The following is a 23,203-nucleotide window of genomic DNA, read 5'->3' as shown; positions in this document are numbered from 1 at the left end:
ATATGTAAAACTCTTTAACTTTACTGAGACCTGAGTCTGACTCACGTACCCTATGGGGCTGATGTAAAGGAACAGGCCACGTTGTTGTTTTCATCTCTACCACATCCAAATTTTCTCTTGTGGGGCAATAAAAACGTGGTGGAAAATGGCCATCAAGTGAGAGAGAAATCTGTAACAGGAGTTGAAAGGGTAGTTAACTCAGGGTATGAAAATATATACAGGAAACACTTGGCTCTCTGCAGAAACATGACACTGGAGAAAGCTAGGCCCGTGTACAAATATTGCTGTGGATGCAAATCTGGCATTCTAGAAGGTGCAAGATTCATTTCTTGAGGACATCAGAGGTCCACACTGTGTCCACCCTGTGCCGCTCAGTAGTGAGTAGTGGGCCAGGAAGAACACAGAGAGTGTTGGAATCCACACCCTGGGGGCGCCTGGGTGGCTCAGTGGTTAAGCATCCAACTTCAGCTCAGGTCATGATTTCACGGTCTGTGGGTTCGAGCCCTGCATCAGGCTCTGTGCTGACAGCTCAGAGTCTGGGGCCTGCTTTACCTTCCGTGTCTTCCTCTCTCTCTCTGCCCCACCCCTGCTCACGCTCTGTCTCCCTCCTTCAAAAATAAATAAACATTAAAAAAAATAAAACAAAATAAAATCCACACCCTGAATGGGCTTATCATCTATAGAGAAATGATGGCATGCAATGGAAAAAGTAAAAGGGCCCTGCACGTTCACAGTCACCCAGCTCAGACTCAGCTTCGATGCCCTTCCTCGTCTCCTCACCAACCCCATTCAATCAGTTCACAAAAGCTCTAACCCTGCTTCCAAAATGTCCCAGGTCTAGCTCCACCTCACCATTCATCACAGCTGCCCAGTGCTCTCTCCCCATCATGATTTTCCCCCCTTCCCAGGCCCCACACGCACCATCCTTAGGCCTCGCCCTTTTTCTGCAGCCCCGGCTCAGAAATCTGCCAAGTTCCCCCAGCGTACCCAATGTTGACCGCTGTCTCTCTGGCAGCAGCTGAGAGCCTGCAATGGTGGGCACTCAGCTTCTCGAAAGGAACGGTCGGATGGATGGATGGATGAAATTCTTTGGCTGTGCATTTGCAGCCACCCACAACAGGCCCACTGTCTACCTGGTCCAGCCTTCTCTCTCTCTTTGTTTCTCTTCCTGCAACCTACTCATCAGCCCACACTCTCAGTGCCTCTCCACAGGCTGACCCTTCCTCCCTCCTGCTCAACTGCAAGCCACTCTTCAAAGTTCATGGCAAACGCCACCTGCTGCATGCTGTGCTTCTCCAGAATTGAGGGGATTAATCCCCTTGTCTGAACTCACATAATACCACGGGCCACTCACCTTGTACCTTGAATTGTCACTTTTGGAACCCCTTTCTTAACCCTTTACTGCATTATACATGCCATGAAGACAAGGACCTTTATTTTTTTTTTCATTTTTGTATCATCAGAACTTAGCACAGACTCTTGTACTATGTAAGTGTTTGTAGATTTCACTAAAGAATCACCCCAGGCTGGGTATAAAAGCCAGGAGAGATGAAGACAGAAAATGCCACAGGAGCTCCAAGGAAAAAGAGGTGCTTTGAAAGATGGGTGGATAAAGAGGCTCCAACAAGGAACTCAGACATGAGTAGGGTCTTAAAAGAGGGGGAAGTGGGAGCGGGGAAAATCAATCCAGAAAGATGGAACGGTGTGAACTCAGGGACAAAGAAGGAATGAGCAAAGCATGCTTGGGAGATCAGTTTGGCTAGAAGCAAGGGTCCCTGGGGGAGAAGGGTGGGAGATAAGGCTAGACGGGCAGGCTGGAGATGGATAGGAAGGATGCTGAGTGCCAGGCTAAGGTTCCTGCATTCAATCCATTCCCTCTTAGTGAACATGACAATCACGCCAGGCCTAGGCCTTAATGGTAGAAGAAAAGAAGTCTTGTCTCTCTTGTTCTGAGCATATTAGTCTAGTCTCCTTAGTTAGGTTATAAATAACAACCACCATTTACTGCACACCTGCTGTGTGTGAGGCCCTAAGCGATGAGCTCCACATACATTATCTCACTGCTCCTTCCCACAGCCCTGAGAGCTTCGTATTGTTATCCTGGTTTTGCAAGCAGAAAGCTAAAGATACAAGAGGTGAAGGCACTTGCCCAAGGCCTCACCCACTCACTCACTCACTCCTCACCAACACAGCAGAGCGGTACTGAAGTTGCAGCCACAGGGATGGGGGCCAGCCCTCCAGCCTGCTACCCCAGCCCCCAGGACTTCCCTTTGAAGCCGGGCTGCTTCTTCACAATCCTCCTTATTAATGCCTCAAAGCCAACATTGATTAAGCACATAGAAGGAGCACAATAAAGCACACGAACGGTGGTTTGGTGTGACGGGGGGGGGGGGTTAAAAACGGGGAGTTATTGTTTAATGGGTGTACAGTTTTGCACGGTGAAAAAGTTCTAGAGAACTGTTGCACAACAACGTGAGTATACTTCACCCAAATGAACTCTATGCTTAAATATGGTGATGATGATAAATTGTTATGTGTTTTTTACCACAATAAAAAAACTTTTTAAAATAAAGCACACTTATTACTGACTTGACTGATTGGCTGTCCCTAGCATCTTACATCGTTAATCATCTAACTAAGGAAGAGACTCTAGAAACATTTTAATCCAGTAACGCTCCAAAACACAGAGCTGAAAAGGGGAGGTAACATGCCCAGGGCTGCACAAACAGATGGTGTTCGAGCTAAGATCAGAGCCCAGCTTCCACAGGCTTATTAGGGAAGAATGGCAGAGACAGCACAGCATAATGCAAAACACATGGCAGGAGGGTGGTCAGAAGCCACGGGTTCAAGTTCTGCTTCCTTCCACCTAATGAGTTCTGTAACCTCAGAGAAGTCATTTATGCTCTCTGAGCTTCATTTTCCTAATCTATAAGAAAACAACTAAAAAGAACATATACTTAACAAGATTAGGTGTGAGCCAAATAAAATTATATACAGCTAATATGCAGTGAAAGCACTTGACCAACTACAAATTACTTGATCAACACTGGTTATTGTGATTAATACTAAATACCTGTTCCTAGATTTAAAGACCAAAATCTGATTTACAATCCCATTCCATTGTGGTCCACTCTCAGCTGTTCAGAGCCTTGCACACAGCAGGTCTTCAATGAGTAAGTGCAGAACTGATTTACCCTTCAAATTTTCTCCACCCCCATCCTGCTCCATCCCTGACTCCCAACCCAGAGCCCAGCTGCATCAGCTATGCCAGGACCAGGTGGAAGATAGGAAGCCCCTGTGAATGTCTGCCTCCCTGGCTGCATTCCTTAGCTAAATATAAATGATTTGTCCAGTCCATTGTTTGAAATTATCCATAATATCTCGCCTCCCCTCCCCATTACTTAAGATGACAAGCTGACTGCACATCTTTATAGCAGAACATACATACAAAACATTCTCGGTGGCTATTTTTAGTAGAGAGAGGGAAGCTGGCAGTGTACAGAGATCAGTGCATGAGTCCTCAGTTTTCTCCACTAGTCCGGGAAAGCTTCCTGGAGGAGGAAATACCTGAGTCACTTCAGAGAAGGGGGCAGCTGCAGGTCAGAAGGACACCCTCACATGAGGTTGCTTCTCTGGACCAAAAGGAGGTGAGCTACTGCCTTCTAATCCCCATATTTGGGATGGGGTGGAAAGGTTGATAAAACCCGGGGGGATCCCATATTACTCCAGTACTTCAGACTGGCCCAGCCAGACAGCACACGCATTTGGGGAAGGCTTAGGGAAGAGGCCAGCATCTTTTTCAAAAAGAGAACATCCAAGACTGGATCCAGTTCGGAGATACACAAGTACAAATACTGCTCGCATAACAAGCCAGTTTCTTGTTGGGACCTTTTTTTTCCCTAACCACAAGAAAGTTTTTTAAAGTCCCAAACTTGGATGCACAGATGGACTACATCTTGGAACTCAGGATGTGCCAAAGCCCTGTCACCGTGAGTGCCGATCTGCCAGCGGTGGCCCAAGGAGTGGTCAGGGGTGTCCGGCGGAGGGGGGAGGCAGGCAGCCTCGCCCGAGCTCCCACCCGCCCTGAGGGCGCGCTGTGGACTACCCCAAGCCAGTCCACTGAGGCACACAGTCAGAAAGCCTTGACAGCTGTGAGGCTCCCCCTTTCTGCTGCAGCCTACAGCCCTCCCATCCCTCCACCTGGGATTCCGCGGTCGCTCTCCCGCAGCCCCATTCCCAAAGGGTCTTCCTCCGAGCCTCTCCCCCCGCAAACCCCTCTCCGCTCTGTTACGGGGCCCCGCACACACACACCCCTTTCCTGGCCGCTTCCCGCGTCCTCACAGGGAGTCTACCCCATCCCTCCCTCGGCTCGCTCGCTACCGCCCTCCAGACACCCCTCCCCGGGGCGCCCCCGAGTCGCTCCCCTCGATGGAGATCAGGGCCGGCCCCGCCCGCCCACCGCTGGCCCGAGCCCCGCAAAGTTGCGCGCTCCCGAGCCCCCGGCCCGCCGGCCGCCGGCCTCGGGCCGCACTCACCGCGCTTGGGGAACGCGGGGTCCCGGCTCGCTCCAGCTCCCGCACCGCCGCCGCGGCCACCAGCGGAAACGGGGGGCGGGGCTGGGGGCTCGCGGCGGGGGGCGGGGCCTGCCCGGGAATGGCGAGGCCGCGGGGGCGGGGCCGACGGCGGGGTGGGGCGGGGCCGAGGGGCCGCGGCCAGAGCGCGAGGGGAGGGGGTGCCGGGGCCAGAAGAGGAAGCCAGAGCGGGTCCTGGGGACCGGGGCTTTGGACACCCCCTGTCGGCACACCGGCGTCCGAGCCGGAGGGAGCCCTTGGGGAGGCCGGGACCGTGCTGGGCACCGGCGTCCAGGGCCAGGCGTGGCCGCCCTCCGGGCTTCCTTCCGGAACGCTTCCTCCCCTCCCGCCTCGGGGTTCTGACCGGCCGCTCCGCCGGGGCGTCCGCACGACACCACCCCCCTGCCCCCGAGGGCCTGGGCCGCCGGCGCGACCAGACGCGGGGAGGGAGCGGGAGGAGCCCGGAGTCCGCGCGCCCTCCCCGCCCCGGGGGCCGTCGCGGCCTGGGACGCCTGTGTCCCCCGAGAGCAGGGCCGGTCGGTCTACCGCCCCCGCCCCCGCCCCCACGCCTGAGAAATCCGTCCCGGGTATTTCGGGCGGACTGGATGTTGACCACGCGGGTGTGTAGTAGGTCCTGTCCGCAGATACCCTGGAGGAGGAGCCGCTATCTGTCTCCCCGGGAGCGAAAGGCCTCCAAGTGTTGGTAAAGGGCACCGTGTGGCGGAGGAACAGAATTGAAGCAGGAAAACTCAAGCGAGGCATCTCTGGCCCAGCGCTTCCTATAGGCCTTGCTGGGCCTGGATTCTTGAAGCCAGAAGGCCTGACTCTTCGCAAGTGAAAGCCGTCTCTCTCCTCTCAGTATTATTGTTGTCTAGCGGCTACTGCGCTTCCCTTGTGCACGATCGATCGATCGTGTGTTGAGAATGACTTGAGACAGATTTTTTTAAACCTGACTATAATCACCAGGGCCCCCATGACCTCTCCTATTTGGACTGGCAGTTTCTTCTCATCTCCGGGGCCCCCTCCCCTTATACACTCACAGTCTTGTTTTTGTCTGTTACACTTAACCAAATCATCCACCTCCCTCTGACTCCCCTTTTCCTTCCTTCAACACCTTGTTCACGCACACAGCCCCAAAGTCTTCGGACACTAACCCCCACTCACCCCAATGTCTTCAGTCACTGTGGCAACCTTTGACCCTTGAGCACAATAGTGCTAGTTCTGCCCGGCTTCCAGAAGGAGAAATTGAGACCCAGAGACGGAAAGGGACTTGCTAGCAGTATCTGCCTGAGAATGGTCCTACTGTAAAAACAAAGAGAGGTAGCCTCTTGTGGGAGCAACCACAGGGTTTCAGAACCGACAGGCTCTGAGTAGAATCTCAGCTCTGCCTCTTATGGGTTGTGACCTCTCTAGACCTCAATTTCTTCGCCTGTGAAATGTGACGTAGTAATACCAATGCCACAGAGCTGATGGGCTTACGAAGACGATGGAGAGCAAAGCACGATATTTGATGTATGCCGGATATTTAACATGCCCTTCAAAGGAAGATACACAAACTGAAATAATAGAACTATGGAGCCTAAGGGATGGAGAAACATGAGGGTCCCTCAGCAATACCCCAGAAAGTGGTTGCTCACCCTCCATCTACACGTCCAGAGATGGGGAACTCAGTGCCCCCAAGGGCTTTACAGCTGCAAAAAGATCCTATGGGGGGAAAGCTGTGGAGGATGTGTGATTATTCACCATAAAAGAGACCACACTTGCAGTCTGTGAGGCAGACCCACAGGGGTCTCGTTTGCCGAGGACAAAACTCAAATAATTGGCCTCACAAGGAGGAAGACACGCTTAGGGCAGTGGCTCTGAAAGGCACAGGGCCAGGGTTTACTGTAGCCAACTTCTGAGGAATGTCATCAAGTTTCTATTCGGGAGATTCTGGATTGCTGAGGAATAATTCCCCTAGTGACTATATCCAGGTGGTCAGGGCACAAGCCATTCACTCTGCTTGTCCTGGCATAGTGATGAATAGTCCCCCTTTCTACTCTCAAAATAACTTGGTTTGGACCAAAAACTAGCTGTCACTTTAACTATGAACAAAGGCAGCACTCCAAATAATTCCTTCCAGCGCTGGTTGCCAGCAGCTCTGCTGGAATTTCTGAATCCTCAAGGGCTTCAAAACTTTGTATGGCCATTTATCCCTGTTGAAATCACCCAATCAAATCAAAAGTGATCAGCACCAGTTACCCCAAGTCAAGCCGAAGGACAGCGCCTGCTGAATTGTGACACCTAGTGGGGAGTGTTCACACTGCCCGAGGCTGGGTTTTAGGAACACCACATTCGGCTGTAGGTTTCTCCAAGTCAGCCTGTGAAGCAGAGAACAAGCTGATAACATTTATCAAGTGCTTCTGTGTCAGCCACAGTTCCAAGCACTTCCCACGTTGTAATTCGTTTGATCCCAACAATTCCATGAGACAGATGCTACCAGCATCACTCCATTTTACAGATGAGGGAATTGAGACTCAGAGGGTAGATAATTTCCCCCAGGTCATGCAGCCATAAAAAGACTGAGCCAGGGGGGCACCTGGGTGGCTCAGTCAGTTAAGCGGCTGACTCTTGATTTCGGCTCAGGTCATGATCTCAATGTTCATGAGTTCAAGCCCTGCTCCAGGCTCTGTGCCGGCAGTTCAGAGCCTGCCTGGGATTCTCCAGCTCCCTCTCCCTCTGCCCCTCCCTGGCTTGCTCATGCGCTGGTGTGCCTCTCTCTCTCTCTTTCCCTCTCTGTCTCTCTCTCTCTCAAAAATCAATAAGCATTTAAAAAAAAAAAAAAGACTGAGCCAGGATATAACCCCAGGTTGTCTGGCTGCAGGAGCTACACTTAACTGCTACCCTGTCCAGCCTGTGTCACCTACATGTGCTATGTTACTGCAGAGGCATCTTCCCTCACAAGTGACTTCAACCAACCCCCCCCCCCCCCCCCCCCCCCCCCCCCCCCCCCCCCCCCCCCCCCCCCCCCCCCCCCCCCCCCCCCCCCCCCCCCCCCGCTATGGAGATGACACGCAGGGAGAGCAGGAAGCAGAGTGTGTGAGGAGGCTACCTCCGCAGCTACCTCCACAGCTACCAGTAAAGAGTGGTAGTTTCTGCGTCTACTGGGGCTGAAAATCAGGGCATTAAACCAGACTGTGAGAAGATTTGTAACCACCAGTTGGATGCACTTTCCGGCACAAAGAATCAAAGAGATCCTCCCCTCCCCTGCTCCCTTCAACATTTACTCGCAGTTTGAAGAGTGTTTACAGGTCATGACGCCTACCAGCTGCACCCACAGGGCCCAAACCAGAAGTCCCCCCACCCCTTCTCATGGTGAGGAAGGCAGAAGTGACCAAAGATGGTTTTTCTGCTTCCTTTCCATGCTCTCTCTTCTAAAGAATGCAAAGCATCCCCAGGGCCCCTCTTCCCCTCAACTTCTTTCTCTTCCAAAGCTAGTGAGATAGGTGTCGCAGGGCCGCGGGAACTATAGGGGTCTTACACAAATCTCTGTGATGTTTGGGACAGACTTATTCTTTTTTTTTTAATGTTCAGTTTATTTCTGAGAGAGAGTGATAGCATGAGCAGGGGAGGGTCAGAGCGAGAGGGAGATACAGAATCTGAAACAGGCTCCAGGCTCTGAGCTGGCTGTCAGCACAGAGCCTGACGCGGGGCTCGAACCCACAAACTGTGAGATCATGACCTGAGCTGAAGTCGGACGCTTAACCGACTGAGCCACCCAAGTGCCCCAGGGACAGACTTATTCTTAAAAAACATATTCATTATTTATCTGAGTATCCTGTATTTTTAATTGCTAAATCTGGCAACTCCACTTTGTTATTGATTGATGCTAAAATAGTTAGAATAGTGTACTAAAGCAGAGGTCTATAAACTTTTCCTGTAAAGGGCCAGATAGTAAATAGTGTAGACTTTGTAGGCTGTACCGTCTCTGTCACAGCTACTCGACCCTGCCACTGTAGCAGCCATAAACCACTCATAAAGAAATGAGCATGACTGTGTTCCAATAAGACTTTATTTATATAAACAGACATCAGGCCATAGTTTGCCTACCCCTGGACCAAGTTACGGCTTTCAACTCCCAGCTATCTTCAGATGCATTGTCAGGGTGTCAGTAGTCTAGACCCACATTCTCAAGCACGGAAAACAAAGAGAGACTCATCAAAATCATTGCATAAAATAAACACCAGTAATTCTGAGTGGGTGTGCACGTGTGCATGTGTGTGATCCTAGGTGGGTCCGTGCCTGCAGGAAGCATGCACTTCTAGAGGGTTTAGAGCCACCTAGGATTTACAAAGTCTTGGTCAGACCCTGTCTGAAAAAGTACAGACTCTATGTCTGAGATTCGTAGTGGTCGGCCTGCACTCCATAAAGACAAAAATGCATAAGCAGCATTGTGAAATCAGGCAGAAAGTGTGGAGGCCAAGAAAAGCCAGACCACCTCTGCAGAAGGCCTTCACATGAAGCTAACGCTGTTGGTATTTTTCACCCAATGTAGAGCGCTCAGAAACACGTGGTAGCTGTCTGTAAGGGTGCGTGTATGTGCCACGTGCACACCATCTATCTGAACACGTGGGTAGCAACTGAGGAACTTGCATGGCGGGTTGAAATCAATTAGTGTAACAGTACTAACCATATCAGTTATTGATTTACTTTTAAATCAACTTTCTTATGATCTCAGAATATCACCATATGCTTATCAAAGGCAATTCCGTGGTTTAAAATCACAACTTAAATTCTGCCCTTCAGAATTTAAAACCACATGTAAAAGGGCTGACCAATTAAAAGCACTAAATCCGATCAACAATTTGCCACAACACAGAAAATGTTAATGTGTCTGGAGCAAGGGAGTTGTGGAGAACACAGTGCAAGATAAGGGCAAAGAGGGGCACCTGGGTGGCTCAGTCGGTTGAGCGTCCGACTTCGGCTCAGGTCATGATCTCACAGTTTGTGGGTTCGAGCCCCACATCGGGCTCTGTGTTGACAGCCAGCTCAGAGCCTGGAGCCTGTTTCAGATTCTGTATCTCCCTCTCTCTGACCCTCCCCTGCTCATGCTGTGTGTGTGTCTCTCTCAGAAATAAATAAAACATGGGGCGCCTGGGTGGCTTAGTCGGTTTAGCGTCCGACTTTCGCTTAGGTCATGATCTCGCGGTTCGTGGGTTCGAGCCCCGCGTCGGGCTCTGTGCTGACTGCCAGCTCAGAGCCTGGAGCCTGTTTCAGTCTGTGACTCCCTCTCTCTCTGACCCTCCCCTGCTCATGCTGTCTCTCTCTCTCTCTCTCTCCTAGAAATAAATAAAAATTAAAAAAAAAAACATTTTAGAAATAAATAAAACATTAAAAAAAAAGATAAGGGCAAAGAATCATATAAGCCACCTACTATATTGAACCACATTAAGGATTTTGACATGCACATATGTCTTAAGATACATAAATCATCACTGAAGTATTTTAAGTAAGAGAATGATAGTGTCAGGTTTTCACTTTGAGACTATCACTCTGGCTGTAGTATAGAGAATGAATTGGATGGAGGGTGGCAGGAGCCAAAATGGATACAGGTGGGTCTAGGAGTGGTCTAGACACAAGATGAAGTTAGCTTGGTCTAAGTTGGTGGTAGTGAATGAAGGATATGGATAGACTTGAGAGATTTAGAAGGTGAAATGTACAGATTGGTGATGGATATGGGGACTTGGAGAGGGGGGAGGGGAAGGTGTCAAAAATGACTTGTTACGTTTCTGACCAGCCTAGGAGGACAGTTGCTGGAGCCATTCATTGAGATCGACAATAGGGAAAGAGGACTAGATTTAAGAGAAAGATCATGGGTTCAAAGAAGATGACAGCTAATAAGTAACCATCAGATTCAATGAGATGAAGATCACTGGGGATCTTGGGAAGAGCCATTTCTTTGTAATGAAGACACAGAGACTGTGCTAGAGAGAGTTGGGAAGGCAGTAGAAGCTGGGAAATGGGAATAGAAAGACAATTATCTCAAGAAAACAAGCTGGGAAGATACATGGAGCAGAAAGCTCAAGGAGATCATGGATCAGGGTGGGTTTGGGGAATGTAACAGGGAGAATTAAACCTATTTGTGGAAAGAGTCCTATTTCTGGTACAGAGGAGCCTGCCTCTAACTAACCAACCCTCTCACAGATAATATCAATATACTCTGGATAACTTTCAAAACAAACAAATGAACAAAAGAAGACCAAACCAACCAACCAACTAACTACCCGAGGACTCTGGAGAGTGAGTCCATGTAGGTAGATATTTGAGGGGATTCAAAGTGTGGAAGAAGAACTGACATGAAATGAGTTCCCATTTTTTGTGGATTTTCCCTGTGTTGGCCACAATTGCAATGCAGCATAGGGCAGCTATAATTCCAGAACAAAGCCCAAAGGCTTTCTGGCAGAGGACCCAGAAGACAGAGCCCAGAGCAATCAAGGCTGCTGAAGAATGAGAGCTGAATCCTAGAAAGAGGAAAGGAAAGGGCCAAGAAAAGGAACCCAAATCTCTCTGCATAAACTCTGCCCAAGTCTCTGGCTCATGCTTGAACTATATTGAGCAGGGAATCCTAGGTAAAGATGAAAGAACCAAGCTGAGAATTGAGCTATTCCCTGCTGCAGATAGTACAGAGTTTGTAGTTTGAGTATAACCAAGTTCATTGCTTAATGGACAAATAAAGATCCCAATAGAAGTAGAAAATGAACTTGAAGATAAATCAAAAGAAGTAACCAATCTTAAAGAGAGAAAAATATCTAATATACGGATAACTGGAGTCCCAGAAGAAGAAGAGAAAATGAAGTGGAAAAAATATATACATATACATAAGCTTATGGGGAGGATCCAACCAAGAAGAAAAGGTTCAGGGGTGCTTGGGTGGCTGTTTATCCATCAGTTTAACATCCTACTCTGGATTTTGGCTCAGATCATGACTAGGGTCATGGGATCGAGCCCTGCTTTGGGCTCAGTGCTGAGTGTGGAGCCTGCTTAAGATTCTCTCTCTTAATGGGAACCTTCTTGCACTGTTGGTGAGAATGCAAACTCGTACAGCCACTCTGGAAAACAGTGTGGAGGCTCCTCAAAAAATTAAAAATAGAACTACTCTACAACCCAGCAATAGCACTACTAGGAATTTATCCAAAGGATACAGGAGTGCTGATGCATAGGGACACATGTACCCCAATGTTTATAGCAGCATTTTCAACAATAGCTAAATTACGGAAAGAACATAAATGTCCATCAACAGATGAATGGATAAAGAAGAACTGGTTTATCTATACAATGGAATACTACTTGTCAATGAGAAAGACTGAAATCTTGCCATTTGCAGCAACATGGATGGAACTGGAAGGTATTATACTAAGTGAAATAAGTCAGTCAAGGACAGATATTGTATGTTTTCACTCATATGTGGAACCTGAGAAACTTAAAAAGACCATGGAGGAAGGGAAGGGGAAATTAGTTACAGAGAGGGAGGGAGGCAAACCATAAGAGACTTTTAAATACAGAGAACAGAGGATTGATGGGGGGTAGGGGAGAGGAGGAAATGGGTGGTGGGCATTGAGGAGGGCACTTGCGGGGATGAGCACTGGGTGTTGTCTGTAAGTGATGAACCACAGGAATCTACCCCCCAAAACCAAGGGCATACTATACACACTGTACATTAGTCAGCTTGACAATAAGTTATATTTTTAAAAAAGATTCGCTCTTTCTCTCTCTCTCTCGCTCTACCCCTCTCCCCAGCTCATGCTTCCTCTCTGCTCCCCCCCTCATAATTAATTAAAAATGGAACAGGTTGAATATACGAAAAAGATAAGAGACCACAAATAGTAAAAGATTTTATAGAATAAGAGAAGGGAGGAATCCAAAGTCAAAGTGTAGAGACTTGGCTAAGGCAGAAAAGATAACACTTGTATCTGCAACAGGAAGAAAGGAAGATAGGATGGAAGCAAACAGGTGGATTTGTGTCCTAGGTGGGGATTTTCATTTGATGGTTCAATTTCCCCTTTTATTTTTTTTAAATGTTAATTTATTTTTGAGAGAGAAAACATGAGTCAGTGAGGGGGTGGGGGAAGACAGGGATCTGAAGTGGGCTCTGGGCTGACATCACAGAGCCTACATGGGGCTCAAACCCACAAACTGAGAGCTCATGACCTGAGTGGAAGTCAGAAGCTCATCTGACTGAGCCAGCTAGGTGCCCCTCCATTTCCCCTTCTGTTTTTTTTAAATGTTCATTTATTTTGAGAGACACAGAGAGAGAGAGCACGAGCTGAGGAGAGGGGTAGAGGGAGAGAGAGAGAAAGAGAAAGAGGGAAACTTTTTTAAAATTTAAGGAAGGGAAGGAAGGGGAAGGGCAGAGATAGAGGAAGTCACAGAATCCAAAGCAGAATCCAGGCTCTGAGCTGCCAGCACAGAGCCCAATGTGGGGTTTGAACTCATGAGCCATGAGATGATGACCTGAGCCAAAGTCAGACGCTTAACTGACTGAGCCACCCAGGCACCCCTCTATTTTTCCTTTTAAAGGGAGAGGTTGAAAGACAGAGAGAGACAGAAATTTGTTTGCTGCAAGTGGAAGTGTAAGGAATGGCCAGAGGTTTGAAATAATCACTGTGGGAGAGTGAGTTCATCCTAGACACTTACTAGTGTCCCACAGGTATAGTAAGGGCTCCTGTGAACATAGTAACTGTGAATTTATGTAGAACCAATATGCCCTGCTCTGTGACTTTCCCAGAGGCTGCTTGAATGCAAGCAACCTGATTTGGAAGACTTGGGTTCATTGGGGTTGGGATTTTGCCAGAGGGGTGTGACCAAATGACAGAGGATCAAGGTTCAGTACAGACATGACCTCCAAGCTTGATAAGGAGGATGGGCAAAACGTGAGTGGGCCGATGGTAAGGGGGTAATTAGAAAGGTTGTAGACCAGAGGGAGTAGTCGAACTGCCATCTGAGGGGAAAGGAGGTAGAAGTCAGACAGGGGTAGACTGACTCAACGACTTTGAGTGGAACAGTTCCCAAAGTTGCCAGAGCCTTTACTAGTCATTGTTGAAGTGAGATTAGGCGGTTATTAATTAATCGATTAGGTGAGGGAAATAGAATGCTGTGACTGTGGAGGGAGGTGGCTGAGAGAGAACAGAGCTGGCCCCACAGAGAGAAGGAACTCAAGAAACTGAGAGTCTGGGTGACCTGTTAAAAACTTCACCCAAACCAATGCTCAATTTACATAGGATGAGAGGAGAAGACGAGACAGGTGCTGAGATCTTTGAAGCATGAGAGACCAGGGGGTCAGTAAATGGCAGAGTCACTCAGGAGGGGAAGAAGGTGGCATAGCCATCTGTACAGGGGAGACTCAGAAAAATGGCCCGTAGGAAGTGGGAAGTAAGAAAAGCTCCCCACCCTCCACACCTTCTCCCAGCTTCCATGTTGTGGTATGGAAGAACATAAATGGCCCCCACATGGGAGAATACAGAAGAAGCAGTGTCTGGAGCTATATTACTTATCTGTTAGTGCACAATAAATGACCACAGACTTAGCAGCTCAAAATAACCCGTTATTCCCCCACACTTTCGGTGAGTCAGTCCCAGCGTGGCTTAGCTGGCTCCTCTGCTCGGGATCTTACAAGGCTGCTATCGGGGTGGGGTGGGGGTGGGGGTTGCCAGATTGCCATCTGGAGGCTCGATTGGGGAAGAATCTGCATCCATGCTCACTAGGGCTGGTTGTCAGACTTTGCTTCCTTGTGGCTGCACGGCTGCGGACACTGGCTTCTTGCTGGCTGTCTGCTGGAAGCCGTCCTCAGCTCTTAGAGGCTGCCCTCCGTGCTGAGCCCTGTGGGCTTTCCCAACACGGACACTGATTTCATCAAGCCAGCAAAGAGCGTCTTCCAGAACAAGTGTGTTAGCAAGACGGCGTCTTGTATTACATAACCTGATCACAGATGAGACGTCCCATCATCTTCGCCTCATTCGAAGTGCAGGTATACGTGCACTCAAGGGAAGGTCATCACATAGAGGTGTGAACTCCGGGAGTCAGGGATCGTGGTGGCACCTCACGATCTGTCCTCCACAGAAGGGAAGGCAATATGGGATGTGTGCTAGGGGCAGCATGGTGGATGGCGATGGGAGGCAAGGAGATGGGACTGGGTCAGGGCAAGGAAATGCTGGGCACCTGAGAAGGAGGGTTTGGCAGAGGATGGATGGTGTGACAGGGAGAGGGGCTTGGACTTTGGGTGCATGCGGATGGCAATGGGCTTCTCTGCCTTCCTCCATCAGAGGTACTATGGAAGGTAAATCTGCTTACTTCCAAAAATATGTTGTGTCAAATAGGTTAAGTTTGCTAAATCTATATTGATTCTATTTTCTCCAAAAGTCTGGCCTCTTCAAAGAGCAGATGGTTGAGGCACACACACTGCGACAGCCTGAGAGGAGCCTTAAAGATAACAGGGAGAAACAAAGTGATAACTCCATTTCCAGTAGGAAAGGAAGAGCCAGAAGGCAAAGATCGCTACGGGAGAAAGGAGAGAGCTGAAGCTGACGCTTTGAAATTGGAATCAAGCCTAGTGAATTCAATAGAGTTGGATGAAATGAAATTGTGTGACTGTCAATAAAATGACCAGAGGATGATGGTTGATAAGACACTCAAGGATCATAAAAGTGATGAGGAACACATTTGCAGCCCCGACCGGGGCATCTGGGATCTAAGTCAATACACATTCATTTACAACACGGGAAGTTTCATTCATAGTATAATTAAAATATATATAGCATGACATATTAAGGTTGTTTTGAAAGAAGCAGCAGCAGCTGGTAGCTAAAAGCTGGTAGTTTAAAAGGAAGGAAATAAAATGAAAGGCTTTATAGAATATATATTTCTGAGGGACTTAGTCAGGTTGGTGTTAAATTGGATAAATAAGTGTGAACTCATTTTCTGGCTCTCTCACTATTGGATCGCCTGTAGTTCTCATGTGGGCGATCCGATTTGCACCAGGAGTGCCCAGATATTGGCCCCTAATAACACTCACCACTTAAAGAATCCAGGGCTTCTTGGAAAGTAGCCGATAGTGTACCTTGGTGCAAGAAAAATCAAAGCCTAAGGCCTAAGTTGGCTAGATGATGCAAGAGCGTGTTAGTTTCAGAAGACAGCGAAGGAAGGAAGGAAGAAAGGAAGGAAGGAAGGAAGGAAGGAAGGAAGGAAGGAAGGAAGGAAGGAAGGAAGGAGAGAGGGATGGGAGGAAGGAAGGAAGTGGGAGGGATGGAGGGGAGCAAGGAAGGAACAAAGAGAGAAAGGAGGGAGGAAAGGAAGAGAGGGAGGGAAAAAGCAAAGCTGCCACAGTCTGAGTATCAGAAAGGAAACAAACATCTTGTGAGAAGCCCAAGTCCATCTTGATATTGACTATGGGTTATATAGGGGCACCTGGGTGTGCCCATCTCTTGATTTCAGCTCAGGTCATGATCTCATGCATTCGTAAGTTCGAGCCCTGCGTTGGGCTCCGTGCTGACAGCACAGAGCCTACTTGAGATTTTCACGCACTCTCCTCTCTCTCTCTCTGCCCCTCCCCCACTCTCTCTGTCAAAATGAGTAAATAAACTTTTAAGAAAAGAATATGGGTTATACTAAAACAAAGCCTATGTGCGTTCCCCCAAATGTCAACTATTCGATGCGCATACCATAGCCAAGTGGGTGGATTTCTTGTACCTGTGTCAGGCAGCGTGACTTAAGGGGTATCCAGGGATAAGAGATGCACTGCATCGTGCTTTTTTTCCTTAAGTGAAGGTCTTATGAATGTTGTAATTGTGGCCGGCAAAATTTGACCACAGGAAGCCACTCCCACAGGTCATTGTCTAGCCGGGGGGAAATTCTTTGAGAAGGCACATCCAGACCCCGCTCCCAGACTGGCCCAATCTCCAGGTGGCTCTCCACACCTGTAACAGCACAACTGCTAACACGGAGCTCATGACCCTGGTCTGTAAGTGTGTATGCGCCTTGCTTTCGCATCGGTTATCTCAACCCAACTGTGAGGCTCATTCTGCTTTTTTTGCTTGAGTAGAGGCTTGGAAATAAATACACAGATGGTGAATGATGCAGACATATATTAACAGTTTTGTGAGAGGTGTAAGGGTGTGTGCAGCAGTAACTGCAACAATCATTGGAATAATCTGTGTTCTGTCTGTAATTTTTATAACTAAAAATTTTTTTAATGTTATATTTATTTCTGAGAGTGAGAATGCGAGCGGAGGAGGGACCGAGAGAAAGGGGAACAGAGAGCTGAAGCAGACTCAGCACTGAGAGCAGCAAGCCCAGTGCGATGGGATGCAGGGCTTGAACTCACAAACTGTGACATCATGGCCTGAGCCGATGTTTGACGTTCAACAACTGAGCCACCCAGGCGCTTCTGTAATTTTTGTAACTTAAAAAATTTTTATTTAAAATTGTTGTATTGCTTCATTAAAAAATTCACGTAGTTAATTCACGAAGTTAAGCATCAGCCATTTCAATGTATACAATTCTTATCTGCTTTTTAAGGTGTTGGAAAAGTATAAAAGCATGTGATGTATTGGTGTTGTGATGTTGATTTAATAACTACGGTGGATTAAATGCTTACCTAAATCTGATTAGATCTACAAATTGACACTTACTACGTTTCATGAACAGTGTTTAAGTTCTTAGTGTTAGGTTCTTAGTATCTAAGATTTTGTTAGATTTGTAAGTCCGCCTTGTTAGATTTTTTGAAATGCTTAATTATAGCTTAAACAGTCTAAGCTAATTTAACCAATCGGGTTTGTAAGTGATATTAAATGTAAAGAGAATTTATGAGCCAACTGAACATTAATCAAAGAACAAGTAAAAGATTTAACAGAAAAACACTAGCTTTATGAACAGAATAGCAAGATTTGTAAGTTGAACTTGAGTTAATAAAATTAGGCTTCAAAATTTACGACTTTAATCAGTTGAAAGAACTTAAAATACACAAATAACCATAAGTATTTTTTCCATGCATAAAATGTCCCCTCAGACAATAAAACCTCAATTGATAGTGCCTTATAGTTTACAAATTAATTCAAAGCAGAGAATGATATTTATTTCTTAAAATGTTGACAGTTGCAAATATTACAAGTCAAGTATTATAAGTCAAATTAAAGGATTCACCCTTATTTGAATTTAAGTCTTCTTTTATTCTTTTCTGTCTTCTTTCTTTCTTTCTTTCCTATTTTATTTATAGTAACTAACTTTTGCAAACAGTGGTGAATATGTTGCTCAAATGCATACCTTTCCCGGGGAAGAAAGCCCTCCATATCCCACTCCACACATCTGCAAAAGGGATTATTGTGAGCTGCCAGTCTGGGGTTTTTCTCTGCACATGATCAAAGTCCAGCCTGTTGCTTCTCAAACCCTAACATGCCTAGGAATCACCTGCAGATTTCGATTCTGAACGACTGGGGTGTATGGGGTGATAATTTGCTTTTTTTTTTTTTTTACCATTTATTTATTTTTGAGAGATAGAGAGACAGAGCATGAGCAGGGGAGGAGCAGAGGGAGAGGGAGACACAGAATCTGAAGCAGGCTCCAGGCTCCTAGCTGTTACCCCAGAGCCCGACGAGGGGCTCTAACTCACGAACCAGGAGATCATGACTTGAGCCAAAGTTGGCCACTTAATGACTGAGCCACCAGGTGCCTGGAGAATTTGCATTTTTACAGAGCTTCTGATAATGCCCTGTGTCTAGGACCCATACACGAAAACCTGTGAAGGGCGAGCTGTGCACACGTGACCATGTGTGGATGTGGCTCTTTACAACGCTTACCGAGGGCACGCTCTCCTCCCCACCCCCCCATTCAAGTAAGGCGTTTTCCCTGTGGATGGGACTGTCTGGTGCTACTCATACAGCAGCAGGGCCTGGGGGCCCTCATCTACAGAGACATTGAGGTAACTGCCCCCTACCCTTGTTCCTGACACTCCCTCTGCCGATCTCTGATGTGTGGCCTGCCCTCCGTCACAGAGATCAGATCCAAGATTGTTTGGGCATGGCCATTGGAAGGGGGTAGGGGCGGGGGGGAGGGGGTGTGCGCGGGACTGGGGTGAGGGGAGTACAGAACAGGAGGCCTGATGTTAATTTCTTGATTTTTTTGTGTGTGATTTCCTCCAGCTAGCATGTAAGCCCTTCTAGGACTGCCACCAAGATTGTCTTCAGCACTGTGTCCCCAGGAGCTAGAACACTACCCGACGCATCCTAGGTGCTCAGTAAGTGTTTATGAGATGAACAAGCCTGTTTCAGCTCTAGGCCGTTCAAGCCAACCCCTCTAGAATTTGACATTAGGGCCCAAATCCTGCCTGATGAAGACGGTGATAAGTGCCTTGCTTAGCCTCTTTTGTGGATACACCTCCCCCAAGGAAGGGGAGCTGTGGCCAGGGCGGGACTACAGTCTTCTTAGACCCCTTTCCATAGGGCCACCTCAATGGCAAATCCATCTCTGGCCCTGACGCGCCATCCGCAGAGCCCGGGCCAGAGGGTGAGCGCTCCTCGCCCCAGGCCAGGGGAGGACACAGAGTCAGAGGCAGGCGGACAGAGCAGAGGGCGAACAGAAAAAACTCTGAGGCCCCCAAAGCTGCAAGGAGAATGTGATGAGTTGCCAAACTCCAGAGAGCAGAAGCAAATATCAAAGCTAGGGACCACAGCCAGGAATCCAGGGTCCAGGGAGATGAAGAGTAAGAGCAAGTGGGCCGCTTGGAAGTGGGGAGGGGCTGAGGCCGTTCCCTGGGGCAGGCATGTGAGGCTTGCTTTAATGTGTCTCCAGGAGCAGGGCTAGGGTGGGTCAGGCAAGATTAAAGAGGGCCAGGGGTGGGATGGACAGAACGGTATTTCCCCAAAGGCTCTTCGTTTTCTAGGGCCAAAGCCGGGGAGCAGCATGTGATCTTGGAAGTCACAAGGCTGACTTCGAATCCCAGCATCTGCTTCCCGACTGCATACCCTTGAACAACTTACTTAAAAGTAATCTCACCTTGCTGTTAGGAAGGTGCAAACCCTTAATCAGCTGAAAATCTGTGTATCCCCAGCAATCCCCAGACTGGTGGGGATGTACAGAACGGAACTGGAAAGAAGTCAGCAAAGAAGTTACTGAAGAGGAAAGGCAGAAGGAGAGATTCATGCCAAACTTCAAAAGCTCCCAGCTTGGCCTCTGAAGAAGGGAGACTCCAAAGAGAAGCAGATCCCTTTGATACCAAGAAAACATTTCTATGGTCACAGGACACTCAGCAGACTTGGTCTGAACGTCTGATTGCTACCTGATTACTTCCAAAATGGGATTGCTAGCATGCCAGCTGGCAGACACACTTCCCCCAGGGTTGATGCCTGTCTAATTTTTACCTCCTTTGTTCTCCACAATCTCCTGTACTCCACATCACCTTTCTAGAAATACAAGCATTTTCCCGAAAAGGTGACGAAGCTCCCATGCTCCACCAAATGACACCTTCTGCTGGCGCCAGGGCTCACGGGGACCTCTGGGGCCAGTTTCCAATTATCCCCCAGCATCAGGCAAACTCTGGGGCACATTTATCACCTGCTCTCCACCTGCGTCCGTGAGCCCTGGGCGAGGAGCCAGATGAGCCGGGTGAAAGTATAAGGGCTACTGGGGCGCCTGGGTGGCTCAGTCGGTTGAGCATTCGACTTCAGCCTGGGTCATGATCCTGTGCTTTGTGGGTTCGAGCCGCGTCGGGCTCTGTGCTGACAGCTCGGAGCCTGGAGCCTGCTTCAGATTCTGTGTCTCTCTCTCTCTTTCTGCCCCTCCCTGATTGCTCTCTGTCTCCCAAAAATAAATAAACATTAAAAAGTTTTTTTAAATAAATAAAGTATAAGAGCTACAACCTGGTACCCTTGACTTAGTGGCTTCTCTGAGCCTCCATTTCTTCATCTATAAAAAGAAATCTGTAGAATCACAACGGAGCTGCAAACATTGAGCAAAGCAGCATGTTTTAAAGTGCTTTGTAAACTGAAAAGTGCTATTCAGGGTGTTGTTGTTGCTGTTGTTGTGACAGCTGTTCATGCTGCAACCACTATGCCTCTATGTTTGTTGCCAAATCCAACGGTATATCAGTTAGAATTAAGTGTGGCTGCTAATTGCTGCTCTGGAAAACAGTGTGGAGGTTCCTCAAAAAATTAAAAATAGATCTACCCTATCAATAGCACTACTAGGAATTTATCCAAAGGATACAGGAGTGCTGATGCATGGGGGCACAGGTACCCCAATGTTCATAGCAGCGCTCTCAACAATAGCCAAGGCATGGAAAGAGCCTACGTGTCCATCAACAGATGAACGGATCAAGAAGATGTGGTTTATCTATACCATGGAATACTACTTGACAATGAGAAAGAATGAAATCCTGCCATTTGCAACAACGTGGATGGAACTAGAGGGTGTAATGCTAAGTGAAATAAGTCAGTCAGAGAAAGACAGATACCCTGTGTTTTCACTCATATGTGGATCTTGAGAAACTTAACAGAAGACCGTGGGGGAAAGGAAGCGGGGGGAAAAGTTACAAACAGAGAGGGAGGGAGGCAAACCATAAAAGACTCTTAAATACAGAGGGTTGGTGAGGGGTGGGGGAGAGGGGAAAGTGGGTGATGGGTATTAAGGTGGGCACGTGTTGGGATGAGCACCGGGTGTTGTACGGAAGCCAGTTTGTAATAAATTATATTTTTTAAAAAGCTTGGCTGCTAGTTACAAAAACACACACACAAAATAAAAGTGACTTAAAGAAGATAGTTTATTTCTCTCTCATATGAAATCTATCCAGGGCTCTTATGGTGCTCCATGGTATCAAAGACCCAGGATCCTATTATCTTGTTGCTTTACCAAGGATAACTTCCATTCCTAAGGTCATCTCATGGTGCAAGATGGCTGCAGGAGACCCAGTCATTACATGACAATCCAGTCAACTGAAAAGCAGAGGTAAGAAGAGCATGCCTCCTCCCTTTTAGGACACTTCTGGAAAGCGTAGTTCTCATTACCTCCACTGGTCATCCTAGACACATGGCCACACCTATCTACAAGGGAGACTAGAAAAATCAGCATTTATTCTGAGTGACCAAGTGCCCAGCTGTGACTTGGGAGGAAGGGGAAGCTAGGGACCCTCTACCACAAATGGTCATTTCTCTATCTTCGTCCTAATCTACCTTCCAGTAGCATTTCAGCACTCCCCACGGAAACCCTTTCTTTCCTTCACTCCTGAGAAAACCATACCCCTCTGGTTCTCCTCCTCCTCTCAGTCCTGGGGACGCCCCTTCCTTCTCCACCAGCACATTCCTCCTAGGTGATCTCATCTAGTCTCAAGTACCTAAATGCCAATCCAGGTGCCAGGAAATCCCCAATCCAGCTATGGCCTCTCCCCCTAATTCCAGAATCATCTATGCGGCTGCTACCTGCCATCTCCACTTGGATGTCTAATAAACGTCTCAACCTCAACTCTTCATCTCCAACCACAGAGTGCTCCTCCCCAAGTCCCTCCTGTCACAGAAATGGCACCAGTGACTTAAACCAGGAAATCTGGAGTTGATCTTAATTCCTCACTTGTCCCATCCTCCCCACACCCCCGCCATCAGGAAGTCATAGTTACTATCTTCAAAACATCTCAAGGTCCACTTTCTTTGATGTGCGCCGCTAATGCTCTGTGCTTTCGTCCAAAATACCATCAAGTGTCCCCTGGACCTCCACGGTAACTTCCTAACCGGGTCTCCCCGCCGCCCCTCCTGCCTCCTATCACCCAGCTTCACACAACAGAATGATATTTTTTAAATGAGTCAGTTGGGACAAAGGTGGTGATTCCATGCCCATGTCTACTTTGTGCCCTGTGAAAACGTCTAAGATGACCATGAACGTATTTTTTTTTAAGGTGTATATCCTAAAGGACAAAGAGTACAGGGGAGGAGATGATAGTCACAGAAATTCGGAAGCTGGAACAAGGAAGGGCGAGCTCCAACTGACTTAGCACACCCAAGAAAGCAGAATCCTTTTTAAAAATTTTTTATTTATTATTATTATTATTATTTACAAATAGTTTATTGTCAAGTTGGTTTCCATATAACACCCAGTGCTCATCCCCACAAATGCCCTCCTCCATGCTCATCTCCCCCCCCCCCCCCCCCCCCCTCAGTCCTCAGTTTGTTCGCAGCATTCAAGAGTCTCTCATGGTTTGCCTCTCTCCCTTTCCCCCACCATTTCCCCCCTTCTTCTCCCCCATGGTCCTCCGTTTAGTTCCTCCTAATCCTCCTATACTTGCAAACATATGTTATTTGTCCTTCTCTGCCTGACTTATTTCTCTCAGCATAACTCCCTCAAGGTCCATCCATGTTGCTACACATGGCCAGATTTCATTCTTTCTCATTGCCATGTAGGATTCCATCGTATAGATAAACCACATCTTGATCCATTCGACCGTTGATGGACACTTAGGCTCCAAGAAAGCTGAATCCTAGCCCAGAGAAAGCCAGAGAGGGGCACGATTCACACCACCAAACTCCCTCAAAGTCCCCACGTGTGGGCACCAGCCATCAAGTGGAGATTAGCAGAGGAGGGTCAGTTTAAGAAGAGACTCAGAGGGGCGCCTGGGTGGCTCA

The 23,203-nt window shown here is 47.9% G+C and overlaps 1 protein-coding gene across 3 annotated transcripts in view; it reads right to left on the bottom strand.

Annotated features, from left to right (window-relative positions):
• Positions 1 to 4,640, bottom strand: part of TSPAN9 (tetraspanin 9) — a 205,885-nt gene extending 201,245 nt beyond the window's left edge. For 2 of the 3 annotated variants that reach the window (XM_039236360.1, XM_039236361.1), the window contains exon 1: positions 4,536 to 4,640. The gene's annotated coding sequence lies outside the window, so the exon portion shown is untranslated. Of the gene's footprint in view, positions 1 to 49; positions 170 to 4,535 lie in introns of all 3 variants that reach the window. The other variant, XM_039236362.1, reaches the window with a different exon arrangement.
• Positions 4,641 to 23,203: the final 18,563 nt, after the last annotated feature.

This window comes from Hyaena hyaena, unplaced genomic scaffold, assembly GCF_003009895.1.
Source record: "Hyaena hyaena isolate Hyena2069 unplaced genomic scaffold, ASM300989v1 scaffold_108, whole genome shotgun sequence".
NCBI classification, from domain to species: Eukaryota; Metazoa; Chordata; class Mammalia; order Carnivora; family Hyaenidae; genus Hyaena; species Hyaena hyaena.
This window is presented reverse-complemented; position numbering and strand designations above follow the sequence as displayed.